Here is a 16436-nt window from a genome sequence, read left to right as displayed (position 1 = left end):
GATGGAGAAAAAACAAGAAGTTCTGTTTTAGAAAGATTTAGTTTCAGATATAAAGAAGACATGATCTCTGAGACAGCAGAGAGACAATCACTGGTATTCTGTAGGAGTGCAGGGGTGATGTTGGAGGAAGAGGTATAGAGTTGGGTGTCATCAGCATAGAGGTGGTATTGGAAACCAAATCTACTGATTGTTTTTCCAATGGGGGATGTGTAGAGTGAAAAGAGTAGAGGACCCAGGACCGATCCCTGGGGAACCCCGACAGCAAGGGGAAGAGGAGAAGAAGTAGAGCCAGAAAATGAGACGCTAAAGGAGCAGCCAGAGATATAGGAGGAAAACCAGGTGAGAGCAGATGGAGCGGAGACTACTGAGGAGGATTTGGTGATCCACAGTGTCAAAAGCCGCAGACAGGTCCAAGAGAATCAGTAAAGAGAAATTGCCATTTGATTTGGCCATTAGAAGATTGTTAGTGACTTTGGTTAGGGCCGTTTCTGTGGAGTGAAGGGAGCGGAAACCAGACTGTAAGGGGTCAAGGAGAGAGTTCTCGGAGAGATAGCGCATAAGGCGGGAGTAGACCAAGCGTTCCAGGAGTTTGGAGATAAAGGGGAGATTTGAGACGGGTCGATGGTTGGCTGCACAGGACGGGTCCAGAGATGGTTTATTCAATAGTGGGGTTATTATAGAGTGTTTGAAGGAGGAGGGAAAGACCCCAGAAGAGAGGGAGAGGATAAAGATTTTAGTTAGGTGACAGCTGATAGCAGGAGAGAGAGACTGGATGAGGTGTGAAGGCATGGGGTCACTAGAGCAGATAGTTGGGCGTGCGGAGGAGAGGAGCCTGGAAACCTCATCCTCCGTTACAGGCTCAAAAACTGAGAGTGATGAAGAGGAGACGTGGCTGGGAATTGGATCAGAACTTTTAGGGGACTGGGAGAGGATTTCCTCACTGGACAGGTTTTGATAAATCTCCCCATGGTTCTGTGAAAACCGTTTCAGAAATCAATGGCAGTGTATATTTTAGGTCTGTCTAGTGTTTAGGGTATAAGAAATTAAAGGTCTTAACAAAATTTGCAAACAGGTAAGGGTTGATAGTAAAAACTTTATAATACAGCATCCATAGCTAAAAAAAAAAAAAAAAATTTTGAGGATATTAAAATGTCTCTACTGAATAATTATAATGGTTGACTCAGATTTAGACATTAAATTAGAATAGGGCATATAATGCCAGTGTTTCAAGTGCTTCCATAGTATCAATTACAGATCAATTAAGCATATGATTACCCTGGAAGTGAAGTACTTTGATTATTTGTTAGAAATGTTATTGACTTGAAGAATTATGTGCAAAATGAAAAATCTATTCCCTCTACAATACAATTATAACATTTGCGGGGACATTTATCATCGTTGCTTTGGTAAACGAGTTCTGTAGGCATTATTTTCTTGCTTTTGGTTTTGCTTATTTGTGGCATATTTAACACACTATAACAGGGGTTGATAAAATTGGCTCACATAAGTAAAAAAACAATAAACCACTTTTGAATACCATTTATTTAGCACACATAAGCAGAAACCAATAGATGACTTCAGAACAGCACTTTGTAACACCACCACCTCTCCTCTGTGACTTTTCTGCTCTAAAATTGCAGTTGTGAAAGAAATGTGCGGAATATAAAGAATTTTTTAACCCCCTTTTGGGCACAGTTTTTTTTTATTTTTGCACTTTTTTTTCTAAAAATCAAAAAGCTTTCAATTTTCCACTTTACATATAAAGCCTTGTTTTTTGCATCACCAATTTTACTTTATAATGACATTAATAATTTCACCACAAGATCTACGGCAAAACAAAAACAAGTTTTTGTGGGACAAAATTGGGGAGAAAAATGCCATTTTGTAACTTTTAGGACCTTCCGTTTCTACCCAGTGCACTTGTCTGTAAAAATGACACATTCCATGTATTCTGCAGGTCCATACAATTGAAATGATATCCAACTAGGCTTCTTTTACACTGCCTTTGTGACACGTTAGTGTGATGTCCGTCGGGGAACCCGGGGAGAATAGTGGGAGGAAAAATACATCATGCAACATTATTTTTATCCTCTCGCTTCTCCAATCGAAAAACAACAGCCGCACCCCCCACCACCGCACCGCCCCGAGACCGCAGCCGCCGCTGCCCCATTGCCTCCCCCATCCCCGGTTTTATAATTACCTGTTCCCGTGGGCCGGGGTCCACGCTACTTCTGGCTCCTGCTGCATCTTGCGTTACGCGGTGCGCTGCACAATGACAAGTGACGTCCTCAACGCGACGTCACCGTCAGTGTGCACAGTGACAGCTCAGGAGGATGCCGCCGGTGCCAGAAGTAGCGTGGACCCCGGGAACAGGTAATTATAACACCGGGGATGGGGAAGGCAATGGGGCAGAGGAGGCGACGGTCTCTGGCTGAGGTGGTGTGGTGGGGGGGTGCAGCGCGGTGTGGGGGGGTGCGGTGCGGTGGTGGCGGTGATAGGACTCAGGAGGACTCCAGGACAGGCAAGGGGAGAGAAGCGGGTGGCAGCTGCGGTCTCTGGCACCACAAAAGCCACTGCAGTTCATTGATTTATAGCCCCCGCTTAAAATCAATGATCTGCAGCAGTGTCGCCGCGGGGGGAATAGCCGATAACTTATACCGGAATATCGGTCGATCCCTAAAATATACTGACCAATTTTCTGTGTTTTTTCTTGTTATTTCAGATCCCTTTATGCAGAGGACTTCTTCGGATTCAGTGGACTACATTGATGCCCAGCATTTTTTTTAAAATTTTTTTATATTAATAAAATGGCTAACAAGGGCTTGTGGGGGAGTGTTTTTTTGGAATAAAAGTTTTTTTTTTAGAAAGTGTTGTTTTTTTGTTTAAATTTACTTTACAGGCTTAGTAGTGGAAGCTGCTTTATAGACGGAATCCATTACTAAACCAGGACTTAGCGCTAGACACAAAAACAGCTAGCACTAACCCCAATTATTACCCCTGTACCCACCGCCACAGAGGTGCTGGGAAGAATTGGTACCAACAGGCCCGGAAGGTAAAAAATGGCACTCTTGGGCCTAGGCAGTAACAGGCTGGTGTTATTTAGGCTGGGGAGGGCCAGTAACAATGGTCCTCGCCCACCCTGGTAACGTCAGGCTGTTGTTGCTTGGTTGGTATCTGGCTGAGAATGAAAATACGAATAACCCCCATGTTTTTTGCATCAATTATTAAACAATAAAAAAATGTGTGGGGTTCCCCCTATTTTCATTCTCAGCCAGCCTGATGTTACCAGGGTGGGCAAGAAACATTGGTACATCATGGGCGCTGTTGCGAGTCTACAACTCCCGGCATGCCCTAACAGTGAGGACATGCTGGGAGTTGTAGTTGCAATGGCTGGTAGTTGTGGGCTGGTGGCCGGGGAGCGGACCCCCCCTGCTTATAACCAACCCTCCCCTCTTATTGCCAACACCCCCCCCCCCGCTTATTGCCAGCACCCCCACCCCGGCTGCTTTCCTTCTGTGTGTGTAATGTCCCCATTATCGCCACCTATCTTTGCCTCTCCGCTGCCGCCACTCGCAAAATTTCCCACTTGCCGGCTAGCCGTTACAGGAGTAGAACTCCCAGCATGCCCTATCAGTTACAACATGCTGGGAGTTGTAGTTGCAACAGCTGGTAGTTGCGGGCGGCTGGCTGGGGAGCAGAGCTGGGCAGCTGCAAGGAATATGAAGCTACACTGTTACTTCCTATTTCCCGGCTTGAGCTGTAATTGTGCGAGATCGACCAGCCAATAAATGCTCAGGCCAGGAAATAGGAAGTTACAGTGTAGTTTCATATTCCTTGCAGCCGGCCAGCTCCGCTCCCCGGCCACCCGCCCACAACTACCAGCTGTTGCAACTACCACTCCCAGCAGGTCCTCACTGTTAGGGCATGCTGGGAGTTGTACTCTGGTAACGGCTAGCCAGTGGGTGGGAGATCTGGAGCGGGGGCTGCTGCGAGCGGTGGTGAGGCAAAAGATAGGCGGCAGTGAGGGGGGACGTTACACACACGGGAGAAAAGCGGCTGGGGTGTTGGCAATTGGCAGGGAGGGAGGGTGTTGGCAATTGGCAGGGGGGGTGTTTGCAATTGTCGGGGGGGGGGGGGGTGTTGGCAATAAGTTGCAGGCGGAATTCCCCCCCCCCCCCGGTTCCGCTCTCCGGTGACCCACTTGCAACTACCAGTCATTGTAACTACAACTACATGCTGGGAGTTGTAGTCCTGTAACGGCTAGCCAGTGGGTGGGAGATATGGTGCAGGGGCTGCTGCGAGTGGCGGCGAGTGAAAGATAGGTGGCGGTGGAGGGGACGTGACACACAGGAGGAGAGCGGGGTACTTGATTTCCTATTTCCCACAGGAGCCGTGGTCTGAGCTCCTGGTGGGAAATATGAAATCCCGCTCTCCAAAGCAAGTTTTGTAAGCCAGTTCCAGGCTGGATTACATTTATGCTGCTTTGGAAGTGGTTGCGACTTTTGTGTAACTGTCGCACTTGATAAATCCCTGACCACTACAAAGTGAAAACTGAAATTTGCTTTGGTAAGCTCTGTTGTAGATTCTTCTTTACAGCCAAAAGTTGCACAAATTGTGACTTTTTGTGCGACTTTTGTAAGCAAAAAAAATTGCTCTAAATCCCTTGATAAATCTCCCCCTTGATATTTACTAGATGTCATCTCTGAGCAGGGATACCTTCATAACAAAAATGCAAAACCTACATTTTCCCAACATCTGTGTATAGCGTTCTGATAACATGTACAGGCTAAAATAGAACAGAAGAAATAGGGAACCATTGAAAGTTTACCAAAATAAAATAACTGATAAAGGTTGGTAGTGTACAATCATCAGTTAGAACTTTAAAAACACCTGCCTCATATTGTATAGGTCCTCCTTGTGCTGCATGAACAACTTTGACCCACTGTGACTTGTAGACCATAAGACCTCTGACGGTGTCTGGCACCAAGATGTGGGCAACAGATCCTTTAGGGTAGGGTAGGGTCAGACATACCATATTTTGCTCCATATTTGCTGTTGTTTTCCTACACATTTAAGTCAATTGGTATCAAAATCAGCTACAGAAAATACACAGCAAAATAAGGTATGTGTGACACTACCCTTAACCCCTTCATGACCCAGCTAGTTTTGGCCTTCACGACCCAGTCCGTTCTTTTCAAATCTGACATGTGTCTCTTTAAGTGGTAATAACTTTGAACTGCTTTTACCTGGCAAAGTAATTCAGAGAGTTTTTTCGAGACATATTATACTTTATATTAGTGGTAAATTTTTGTTGATACATGAAGCGATTTTTGTGAAAAACTCTAAAATATTGTAAAAAATTTGAAAAAATTTCATTTCTCAACGTTTGAAACTCTTTACTTGTAAGAGAAATAGTCATGCCAAATAAATGTAGTTATTAATACACATCCACAACATGTCTACTTTATGCTGGCATCATTTCTTAAACATTCTTTTACTTTTTTTTTTACGACATTAGAAGGATTATATTATTATAAGCATTTTTTAAATTTTTCTGTACATCTAATTGTTATGTGTCTAAGACCTATATTTCTCTCAGAATTACTTTTTATTTACTTGCCATCATTGCTCAGTGAGGTTTCTGTCTATGCAGAGGCATGGAGCGTGTCCCTCTCTTCTCCTCACTGTGATGACTCCTCCCCCTCCCTCATTCTGCTTTGACTCACAGAAGACCCTGGACCTGCCTTCAGCCCTGTCAATCAATCATGGTGTACATGACATATCGATGACCACTGGACACTGCAGGACTGGTATGTGTCCCAGGAGGCAGGGGGACCACTAGTGGCCAGTTTTTTTTAGTCTTTTTCAGGATGAAATACTGAAAAATTTCTGGTGAAAGCAATTGCAAAACATACTGTTTTTGCATGCTTTATAACATATCAAAAGTTATTGTATCTCACAGTGCACATTTAAAGTGTGCATGTCCATTAAAAAAAAAAAAAAAAAAGTTGACATGGTCTAGACACTCAGGCAATGACCGATCATTAAATCGAGCACTCTGTGCCTTTGACGAAGGTGGAACCATAGACTTACATTATTTGACTGTCTTAGTCATGTGACACAGGACAAGGAGAGATCATGCTAATCGCATGCTTCTCCTGCTTGTTTTACTGATAAGTCAGGGTCTGATAAGTCTCTGTGTCATATCAAATTTAAATGTTTTTAAAACAAAATAACAGTACCCATTTAAGTCCTTTAACTTGCAAGTTGGAGCCTCCGCGGATTGGACTTATTTTCCAGCACATCTCACAGATGCTCGATCGGATTGAGATCTGAGGAGGAATGTGGAAGCCAAATCATCAATGACCTCAATATCACATTCCTCAAAAAAATTCCTGAAATTTGTTTGCAGTGTAATCAGCTGAAAGAGAGAGTTCTGCAATAGTGTTTAGTAGAGTTGAGTAATTTTAAAAGTTCGGCTTTGCGGGCTGGGCACATTTTTTGAAAAAGGTAATGAGATAAGCCTGAAAACACATGTATAATACTGCCTCAGAGCTCTCAAGCCCGGTTTTACACCACTAAGAATGTATTCAAGATGTTTTTAACCCCTTAAGGACAGAGGGTATTTTCCACTTTCATTTTTTCCTCCGTACCTTTAAAAAATCATAATTCTTAAAATTTTGCACCTATAAATCCATATGATGGCTTATTTTGTGCACCACCAATTCTAATTTGTAATGACATCAGTCATTTTACCCAAAAATGTATGGCAAAACGGGAAAAAAATCATTGTGTACAAAATTTTAGAAAAACACCATTTTGTAACTTTTAGGGGCTTCCGTTTCTACACAGTACATTTTTTCGTACAAATAACACCTCTTTATTATGTAGCTCCATACGATTAAAATGATACCCTACTTATATATAGGTTTGATTTTATGGTACTTCAGAAAAAATCATATCTACATGGACAAAAATTTATACGTTTAAAATTGTCACCCCTTTAACTTTTTTATTTTTCCGTTTATGGGGTGGTATGAGGGCTAATTTTTTGCACCATGATCTGAAGTTTTTAGCAGTACAATTTTTTTATTGATCAGACTTTTTGATCGCTTTTCATAAATGTTTTCATGATATAAAAAATGACCAAAAATACGCTATTTTGGACTTTGGAATTTTTTTGCACATACGCCATTGACCGCGTGGTTTAATTAATGATATATATTTATAACTCGGACATTTCCGCATGCGGCAATACCACATATGTTTATTTTTATTTACACAGTTTTTTTTTTTTTTAATGGTAAAAGGGGGGTGATTCAAATTTTTATTAGGGAATGGGTTAAATGATCTTTAACTTTTTTTTCACTTTTGCACACACTGATCTTTTACATTGATCATTGTTATCCCATAGGATAACATTGATCAATGATTCTGCCGCTTGACTGCTCATGCCTGGATCTCAGGCACTGAGCAGTCATTTGGCGATCTGACACACAGGAGGAAGGTAGGGGCCCTCCTTGTGTCCTCCAGCTGTTTGGGACGCCACAACTTCACCGTGGCGATCCCGAACAGCCGTCTGAGATAGCCAAATATGTTTACTTTCACTTTAGACGTGGCTATCAACTTTGAACGTGTCTAAAGGGTTAATATTGCTATTAGCCGGGCCCGACCTGCTATGACGCAGGGCAACGTTGTGGCCCTGTGTTATAGAAAGGAAGTGGACTCAGGGTGTACAGGTATGCCCTGCGCCATTAAGGGGTTAAAGGGGTACTCCACTGCCCCAGCGTTAGGAAAATTTGGTTCCGAATGCTGGGTGTGGACTGCGGGGGGTTGTGACGTAAAGTCCGTGCCTCTTGTGACGTCAAACCATGCCTCGCCCCCCCAATTCAAGTCTATGGGAGGGGGCATGGCAGCCACCACGCCCCCACCTAGTGTTCGGAACTAAATGTATCCCTTTAAGTGGTTTTATGGCTAAGGTAATGTCAAAGTTATGAGGACATGTGGTAACCCATAGTAACTAACAGCTTGCTTAAAAACTAGATGTTCAGATAGCTTTTGTATGAAAAGCCAATAAGCCGATCATTGTGTGCTATATATATATATATATATATATATATATATATATATATATATATATAGATAACCTTCTGTAGTCATGCATCTCAAAAAGTTAGAAAATTCCCCCAAAAAATGGAGCCCCTTAGAAATAAATAATAAGTGACTGCTTCAGCTCTTATGCATGTATATATAAGTAAATTTTATTATCTGGATATTCATTAATATAAAATGTAGACAAACTGTATTGGGCAGTGATGCACTTATAACACCAGCCTACAGCAGAAGACACAAACAGGTTAATACTAGCATGAAATCCATTTATGTAAAATATTACATTTACTGGGAAACCAAGTAAGTGCAATTTATAGCAAACCAGCTGGTGCACGGTTAATGCATTCATTCTTATATCATTAGGCAGTGAGATTGCTAGAATGGACCCTAGTAGCTGTCAGCTCAAGGACTTGGTCTAGGTCACAAAGAGCATTTACAATTGTTTTCTTTTTTTTTTTTTTTCAATGTGGTTTTACAAAAATTCAAAACGGTTTCCTATGTGATAGGGAGGAGAGGTTACATCTGTTTCCTTGAGGTAAACTGTACACTAAATGGCACCTTATACAAATTCCATGTAAACTACCTCAAGCATGATCAATATATACATAACAAATACAGTCGCAAAGCACATTGTCACACTAATATAACTGCCGTGTAATCTGATGGATTCTGCTCATTATCCTTCACAACAAGGACTGCCAATACAAGGAGTGCAAAGTAACAGACCCCCTCTCATGATAATAGTACGTGCTGGCATCAACACTTTGGGGGGGGGGGGGGGGGATCTATCATGCCAGCGCAGATTGGCAAAATTGTCCAAAAGTTTTGTGCAAGCTCCACTTTTGCACAAAGACAGGGCTTGCACAGAACTTTTGCGCAATTTTGCCACTCTGCACTGCTGCAGGGATTTATACATTTCTTTTTTTTTTTTTTTTTTTTTTATGTAACAGGAAGACAAAGCCTGTTAAATCAATAAAAGAAGAAAGAAAGTTGGAACTGGCTTAACTCCTTAAAGGGGTACTCCTGCCCTAAGACATCTTATCCCCTATCCAAAGGATAGGGGATAAGATGTCTGACTGCGGAGGTCCCGCTGCTCGGGACCCCTCAATCTTGCATTCGGCACAGGGCTGGAGTATGGTGACATCACAACGCCGCCCCTGTGTGATGTCACGCCCCCTCCCATAGACTTGCATAGTGGGGACGGGGCGTGAAGTCACAAGGGGGCAGAGTCATGACATCACGATACTCCAGTCCCGTGGTTGGTACTCGGCAATTTGTGAGCTGGCAGCACGGCGTGCAGCTCAAAGAGGTGGCTGCCGAATGCAAGATTGTGGGGGTCCCCAGCGACGGGACCCCCGCGGTCAGATATCTTATCCCCTATCCTTTGGATAGGGGATAAGATGTCTTAGGGCCAGAGTACCCCTTTAAGGACACAGTATATTTTGGCCTTGAGGACACAGAAAATTTCGAATCTAGCATTTTGATTTTTTTCTCCTCGCCTTCTAAGAGGGAAATTTCATTAAACAGCAGTATAATGAGGTGCCAATACCACTGTCATTACTTCTGCAAAAATTCAAGAACTACTTCCTACAGGTCGTGTTTATACATGGAGACGTTAATCCATGCTTGGGGTTTATCACAAATTTCTGTGTTTTGTTTGTCTGTCCACTTTTTGAGGATTCTCAATAGGACTGGATGGGACTAAAATCTAGGGAGTTTCCAGCCTATGCATTCAAAATTGTTCCTGTATCATTGGGAGAAGTTGCTCTAGGACGTTTAGATACCATTCTTTATACATGGCTGTGTTCTTAGGCAAAATTATGAGTAAGCCCATTTCCTTGAATAAAAAGCAGCTCCACACAAATGTTCTCATGATGCTTTACTGTTGGCATGACAACTGACTCAAGGGGGCTTTATCAGGGAAAATAACTTTACTCCAGTCCTCTGCAGTCCAATCCCTGTACTTCCTGCAGAATGTCAATCTGTCCTTGATGCTTTTCTTGAAGAGAAGTTTCTTCCTTGCTGCCCTTCTTAACCTCAGGCAAGCCTTTAAAAGCCTTTGCCTTATGGTGCATGTAAATGTACTGACACCTACCTGCTGCCATTCCTGAGCAAGCTCTGCACAGGTGTTGAACTGATCCTGTAGCTGATTTCTCCTAAAAAGACATCTTGGAACTTGCTGGACTTTTCTTAGTTGCCTTTAAGCCTTCTTCATAGCAATTTAACCTATCTTCTTGCAGTTCTTGATGATCCGATAAAAGGTTGATTTAGGAACAATCATATAAGCAGCAATGCCCTCGTCTGTAAAGTTCTTTGGATGCAAAATAATTATGACTTATTATTTGTGTTTCCTTGGCGATAACAGATTAACAGGAAACATAGTTAATAGAAGACAGTGAAGTCAAGCACCATCTTCCTTTTAAAGCAAACAGTCTGCACTTATAATTTTAACAGCATGATAGAGTGATATCAGCTGCCTTTTGTACTTGTTAACACTTTTTCCTGGGCCTGAAGCCTTCTTCACAGCAATTTACCAAGATCACTGAAATTATGTCAGCAGGTCATTTTGTGGCAGGGTTTACATGCAGTAGAAATAGTGTTTTTGTATAAAGTTATTTTTCATGAAAAGGAATAACTTTGCAACGTATTGCATTTCACCTGATCACTCTTCATAGCCATGCAAAATGACACTATAAACACTGAAGCAGCAAACATTGTGAAAACCTAAAATTGTGTCAGTCTCAAATCTTTTGGATATAACTATATACTATTCTGTTTGTTATATATAAAGAAAGTCAATACAGGTATATTTTGGCTGCTTCCCTTGTTTACTAGGGTATTCTGGAAATGTTCTACTGTTTTCCAATATACTTTTTGTATTACTAGAAACCACAATGTTTACTTTCAGTGGATACAAATGTGCCCTGGTTATATGCTGATCCACAGATTTGCAACTTATTGCAGCTGGGCCAAGTCCAGACATAATGATCTAGAAACATCATTGTATTTTTGTAAGTTCTTAAGAGGAAGTGGCTTAGCAAATAGTATAAGAGAAGCATTTATAAGTAAGTGTGCAGGGCCGTTGGATAAGTAATAATAATCCATTTTGTTGTTGAGGATTGTGAGCTTTAACCCCTAGAGGACCCAGGCTGGGACTTAGCACACCAGGGCATACATGTACGCCCAGAGTCCCGCTGTGGCTATGACGCGAGTGCAGGAGCTGCACTTGGATCACAGACTGCAGGTCCCGGCTTTTATCAGCAGCCAGGGACCCATTGTAATGGCGGACACTAGCGATCATGCTGATGTCCACCATTAACCACTCAGATCAGGTGCCGTGATCAATATTGATCATGGCATCTGCAGCTATGCGGCGGTTCCGGTGCCTGATCTGATCGCCCGTGGCACGGCCGCAGGGATCAGATGAGCTAAGATGGCGGCCAGAGGTCTGATTATCTGCCTCCTGATGCAATCATGGGGTCATTTTCTCTGGTCTGCTGTCAAGAAGACCAAAGAAGTAGATCACTGATAACACTGATCATTATCTGCAATCTAATGATTGAAATATATAGTGTCCTTTGGGGACTATGAAAGTGTAAAAGAAAAAGTAAAACAAAAAAAGTTTTAATAAACTTGGAAATGAAATAAGCCCCTGCCCCAATAAAAAAAAAAGCCTCTTTTCATAATTTTAATAAAAAAAGGAGTAAAAAATTATAATAAATCAAGATACTTGGTATTGCTGTGTGCGCGGAAATGTCCAATCTATAAAAATATTATGTTAATGATCCCGTACGGTGAACAGTATAAACATAAAAAATATCAAAGTTCAAAAATACAGATTTTTAATCACATTATATAATAGAAAAAAATTCATAAAAAGCAATTAAAAAAATATCAAAACAAGAATGGTACCGATAAAAATAACCGATCACGGAACAAAAAAATTAGCCCTCATTCATCCCCATACACAGAAAAATAAAAAAGTTATAGGGATCAGAACGGGACAATTTTGAATATACTGATTTAGGATGTTGGGCGTATGCATACGCCCATGGGAATTCTGGTCCCCGCCGCTAGCCAATTGGGGACCGGACCGGGATGACTGCTGATATTTATCAGCAGGCATCTCGTGCATATGCCCAGGGGGGCAGTGAGCATTTTCCCCCCTTCACAGGTGTCTGACAGATTTTTTGGAACAGTGGTCTGTGAAAATGAAAAATGTAATTTTTCATTTGCACAGTCCACTGTTCCAACGAGCTGTCAAATGCCAGTGGGGTGTGAATACTCATTGCACCCCTTATTAAATTTCGTGAGGGGTGTAGTTTCCAAAATGGGGTCACATGTGGGGGGGTCCACTGTTCTGGCACCACAAGGGGCTTTGTAAATGCACAAGGCCCCCGACTTCTATTCCAACCAAATTCTCTCTCCATAATCTCAATGGTGCTCCTTCTCTTCTGAGCATTGTAGTTCATCAGCAGAGCACTTGATGTCCACACATGGGGTATTTCCATACTCAGAAGAAGTGGGGTTACAAATGTTGGGGGGCATTTTCTCCTATTACCCCTTGTAGAAATGTAAAATTTTGGGGAAAACCAGCATTTTAGTGAAAATTTTTTTTTTGATTTACACGTCCAACTTTAACCAAAAGTCGTCAAACACCTATGGGGTGTTAAGGCTCACTGTACCCCTTGTTATGTTCCCTGAGGGGTGTAGTTTCCAAAATAGTATGCCATGTGGGGGTTTTCTTGCTCTTCTGGCACCATAGGGGCATCCTAAATGTGACATGCCCCCCAAAAACCATTTCAGAAAAACTCTCTCTCCAAAATCCCATTGTCGCTCCTTCCCTTCCTCTCTACTGCGCCCGCAGAACACTTGACATACACATATGAGGTATTTTCTTACTCGAGAGAAATTTGGTTACAAATTTTAGGAAGATTTTTCTCCTTTTACCCCTTGTAAAAATTCAAAAACTGGGTCTTCAAGAACATGCGAGTGTAAAAAATGAAGATTTTGAATTTTCTCCTTCATTTTGCTGCTATTCATGTGAAACACCTAAAGGGTTAACATACTTACTGTATGTCATTTTTAATACTTTGAGGGGTGCAGTTTTTATAATGGGGTCATTTGTGGGGTATTTATAATAGGAAGGCCCCTCAAATCCACTTCAAAACTGAACTGGTCCCTGAAAAATTCTGATTTTGAAAATTTTGTGAAAAATTGGAAAATTGCTGCTATACTTTGAAGCCCTCTGATGTCTTACAAAAGTAAAAACATGTCAACTTTATGACGCAGTCATAAAGTAGACATATTGTACATGTGAATCAATATAACATTTATTTGGGATCTCCATTTTCCTTATAAGCAGAGAGTTTCAAAATTTAAAAAAATGCAAAATTTTCTAATTTTTCATCAAATTTGGGATTTTTTTTACCAAGAAATGATGCAAGTATCGACAAAATTTTACCGCTAACATAAAGTAGAATATGTCAGGAAAAAACAATCTCGGAATCAGAATGAAAAGTAAAAGCATCCCAGAGTTATTTATGCTTAAAGTGACAGTGGTCAGATTTGCAAAAAAAGCCTGCGTCCTTAAGGTGAAAATGAGCTGCGCCCTTAAGGGGTTAAAATAGTACAATATTAGAAAGACTATATAAATAGGGTATCATTTTAATCGCATTGAGCTACAGAATAAAGTGAACATATAATTTTAACCATAAAGTGCACTGTGCAAAAACAAAACCACCAAACATTGCAAAATTGTGGTTTTCCCCACAAATAATACTTTTTTATTTTTTTTGTTTTGCCGTACATTTTATGGTAAAATGAAAGGTGTCATTATAAAGTACAATTGGTCATGCAAAAAAAAAAAGCCCTCATATGGGTCTGTAGGGGGGGGGGGGAATAAAAAAAGTTATGGCTCTTAGAAGGTGAGGAGGAAAAAGCGAAAACACAAAAATGGAATTTCCTGTCCTCAAAGGCAAAATGGGCAGAGTCCTTAAGGTGTTAAAGGGCAGGGCCCTTTCTACTTGTGTTTCTTTTTTTTTCATTTTTTTTGTATTATTATTTTATTTTTTATTTATAAAGCCGAGATTGGTGGAGTGCTGCAGTAAAAGTTTCTCCCATAAGCACACAGGATCTTTGGAGCTCAGCCAAAGTGACAGCAGCCACCTCTAGAAAGAGTCCTGGTTGTTCCACACATCTTCTATTTAAGAATTATGGAGGCAATTGTGCTGTTAGGAGCTTTAGGTGAAGCAAATTATTTTTGTATCCTTTTCCAGATCTGTGGCTTCACAAAATCCTTTCTTTGAGCTCTACAGGAAGCACTTTCCACTTCATGGCTTGGTTTTTGTCCTAATATTTGAAGCTGTGGGACCTTATATAGACAGGGCTGTGTCTTTCCAAATCCTGTCCAATCATCTGAATATACCACAGGTGACTCCAATCAAGGTGTAGAAACATCTCACAGATGATAAAGATAAGATTCAGGTGTTATAGCAAAGGGTATGAATACTTATGTCTATGTAAAATTTAAGTTTTTCCCTTCTTAATAAATTCGCAACAACTTCTAAAACTTTTACATTCTCAGTATGGGGTACTAAATGCAGAATGGTCAGGGAAAATAGATCATATGTGAAAAATGTGAAAGCGTCTGAAAACTTTCTGAATGTATTATATATACAGTAAAGACCAAAAGTGTGGCCACACCTTCTCATTCAGAGTTTTATTTATTTTCATGACTATGAAAATTGTAGATTCACACTGAAGGCATCAAAACTATGAATTAACACATGTGGAATTATATACATAACAAAAAAGTGTGAAACAACTGAAAATATGTCATATTCTAGGTTCTTCAAAGTAGCCACCTTTTGCTTTGATTACTGCTTTGCACACTCTTGGCATTCTCTTGTTGAGCTTCAAGAGGTAGTCACCTGAAATGGTTTTCACTTCACGGGTGTGCTGGTGTGGAGGAGGAGGTGTGATGGTGTGGGGGTGCTTTTCTGGTGACACTGTTGGGGATTTATTCAAAATTGAAGGCATTCTGAACCAGCATGTCTACCACAGCGACTTGCAGCAGCATGCTATTCCATCCGATTTGCGTTTAGTTGGACCATCATTTATTTTTCAACAGGAAAATTGCCCCAAACACACCTCCAGGCTGTGTAAGGGCTATATGACCAATAAGGAGAGTGATGGGGTGCTGCGCCAGATGACCTGGCCTCCACAGTCACCAGACCTGAACCCAATGAAGGCAAAAGGGCCAACAAGTGCTAAGCATCTTTGGGAACTCCTTCAAGACTGTTGGAAGACCATTTCAGGTGACTACCTCTTGAAGCTCATCAAGAGAATGCCAAGAGTGTGCAAAGCAGTAATCAAAGCAAAAAGTGGCTACTTTGAAGAACCTAGAATATGACATATTTTCAGTTGTTTCACACTTTTTTGTTATGTATATAATTTCATGTGTGTTAATTCATAGTTTTGATGCCTTCAGTGTGAATCTACAATTTTCATATTCATGAAAATAAAGAAAACTTTGAATGAGGTGTGTCCAAACTTTTGGTCTGTACTGTATATATATTTATTTATGAAAAAGTTCATTATGAATGAATCTTATGAGACTTTAAAAGGCACTATCATTTCAAATGACTATGCTCCGAGAGAAGAGAGAGAGAGAGAGAGAGAGAGAGAGAGAGAGAGAGAGAGAGAGAGAGAGAGAGAAGAGAAAGAGAAAGAGAGAGGGAGAGAGAGAGAAAGAGAGAAAGGGCATGCCTTTGTTTTGAACCTGCAATCTGTGAGCCTGTCTACTTGCTGTAGCAGACCAGTGTGACAATCAAGGGTTCTTTATCTTATAAGCAGCATTTCAGTGTAACCCATTCCTTGCTATTCTGCTCCTGGTTCTTTCCCTTCTGCTTGCATAGCACTTTGCTAGAGCATCCATAAATTATTCTCCCTACTATCTATAGTACTGTACTATAAAGCATTCCCATGCATGCAGCCAGGTTGTTCAGTCCAGTGTCCTTTACCAGCACTATCCACCACTGTCATTGTCATGGCATAGTAGTAAAGACTAGGTGTTGTACTGTGCTATGATTGACTAGACAACTAAGGTAAAGAGGCCACACTGGTTTACTACTGGATAAAAAACCCAGCTCTGGTCGTGCTCCCTAAAATAGAGAAAATGAGAAACAGCTGTGCACCATGGAGGGGACTCTTAGGGGCTCAATAACAGCAGTAAGAGCATTAAAATCACATCATCACTTTAAAAGGTTAATCTAACAAAACCAGGTATATTTTTAAAGATCTTTTAGGAAGAGAGGTACACT

The sequence above is a fragment of the Hyla sarda genome, chromosome 2 (assembly GCF_029499605.1).
Source record: "Hyla sarda isolate aHylSar1 chromosome 2, aHylSar1.hap1, whole genome shotgun sequence".
Classification (NCBI taxonomy): Eukaryota; Metazoa; Chordata; class Amphibia; order Anura; family Hylidae; genus Hyla; species Hyla sarda.
Note: the sequence above shows the minus strand (reverse complement) of the source record.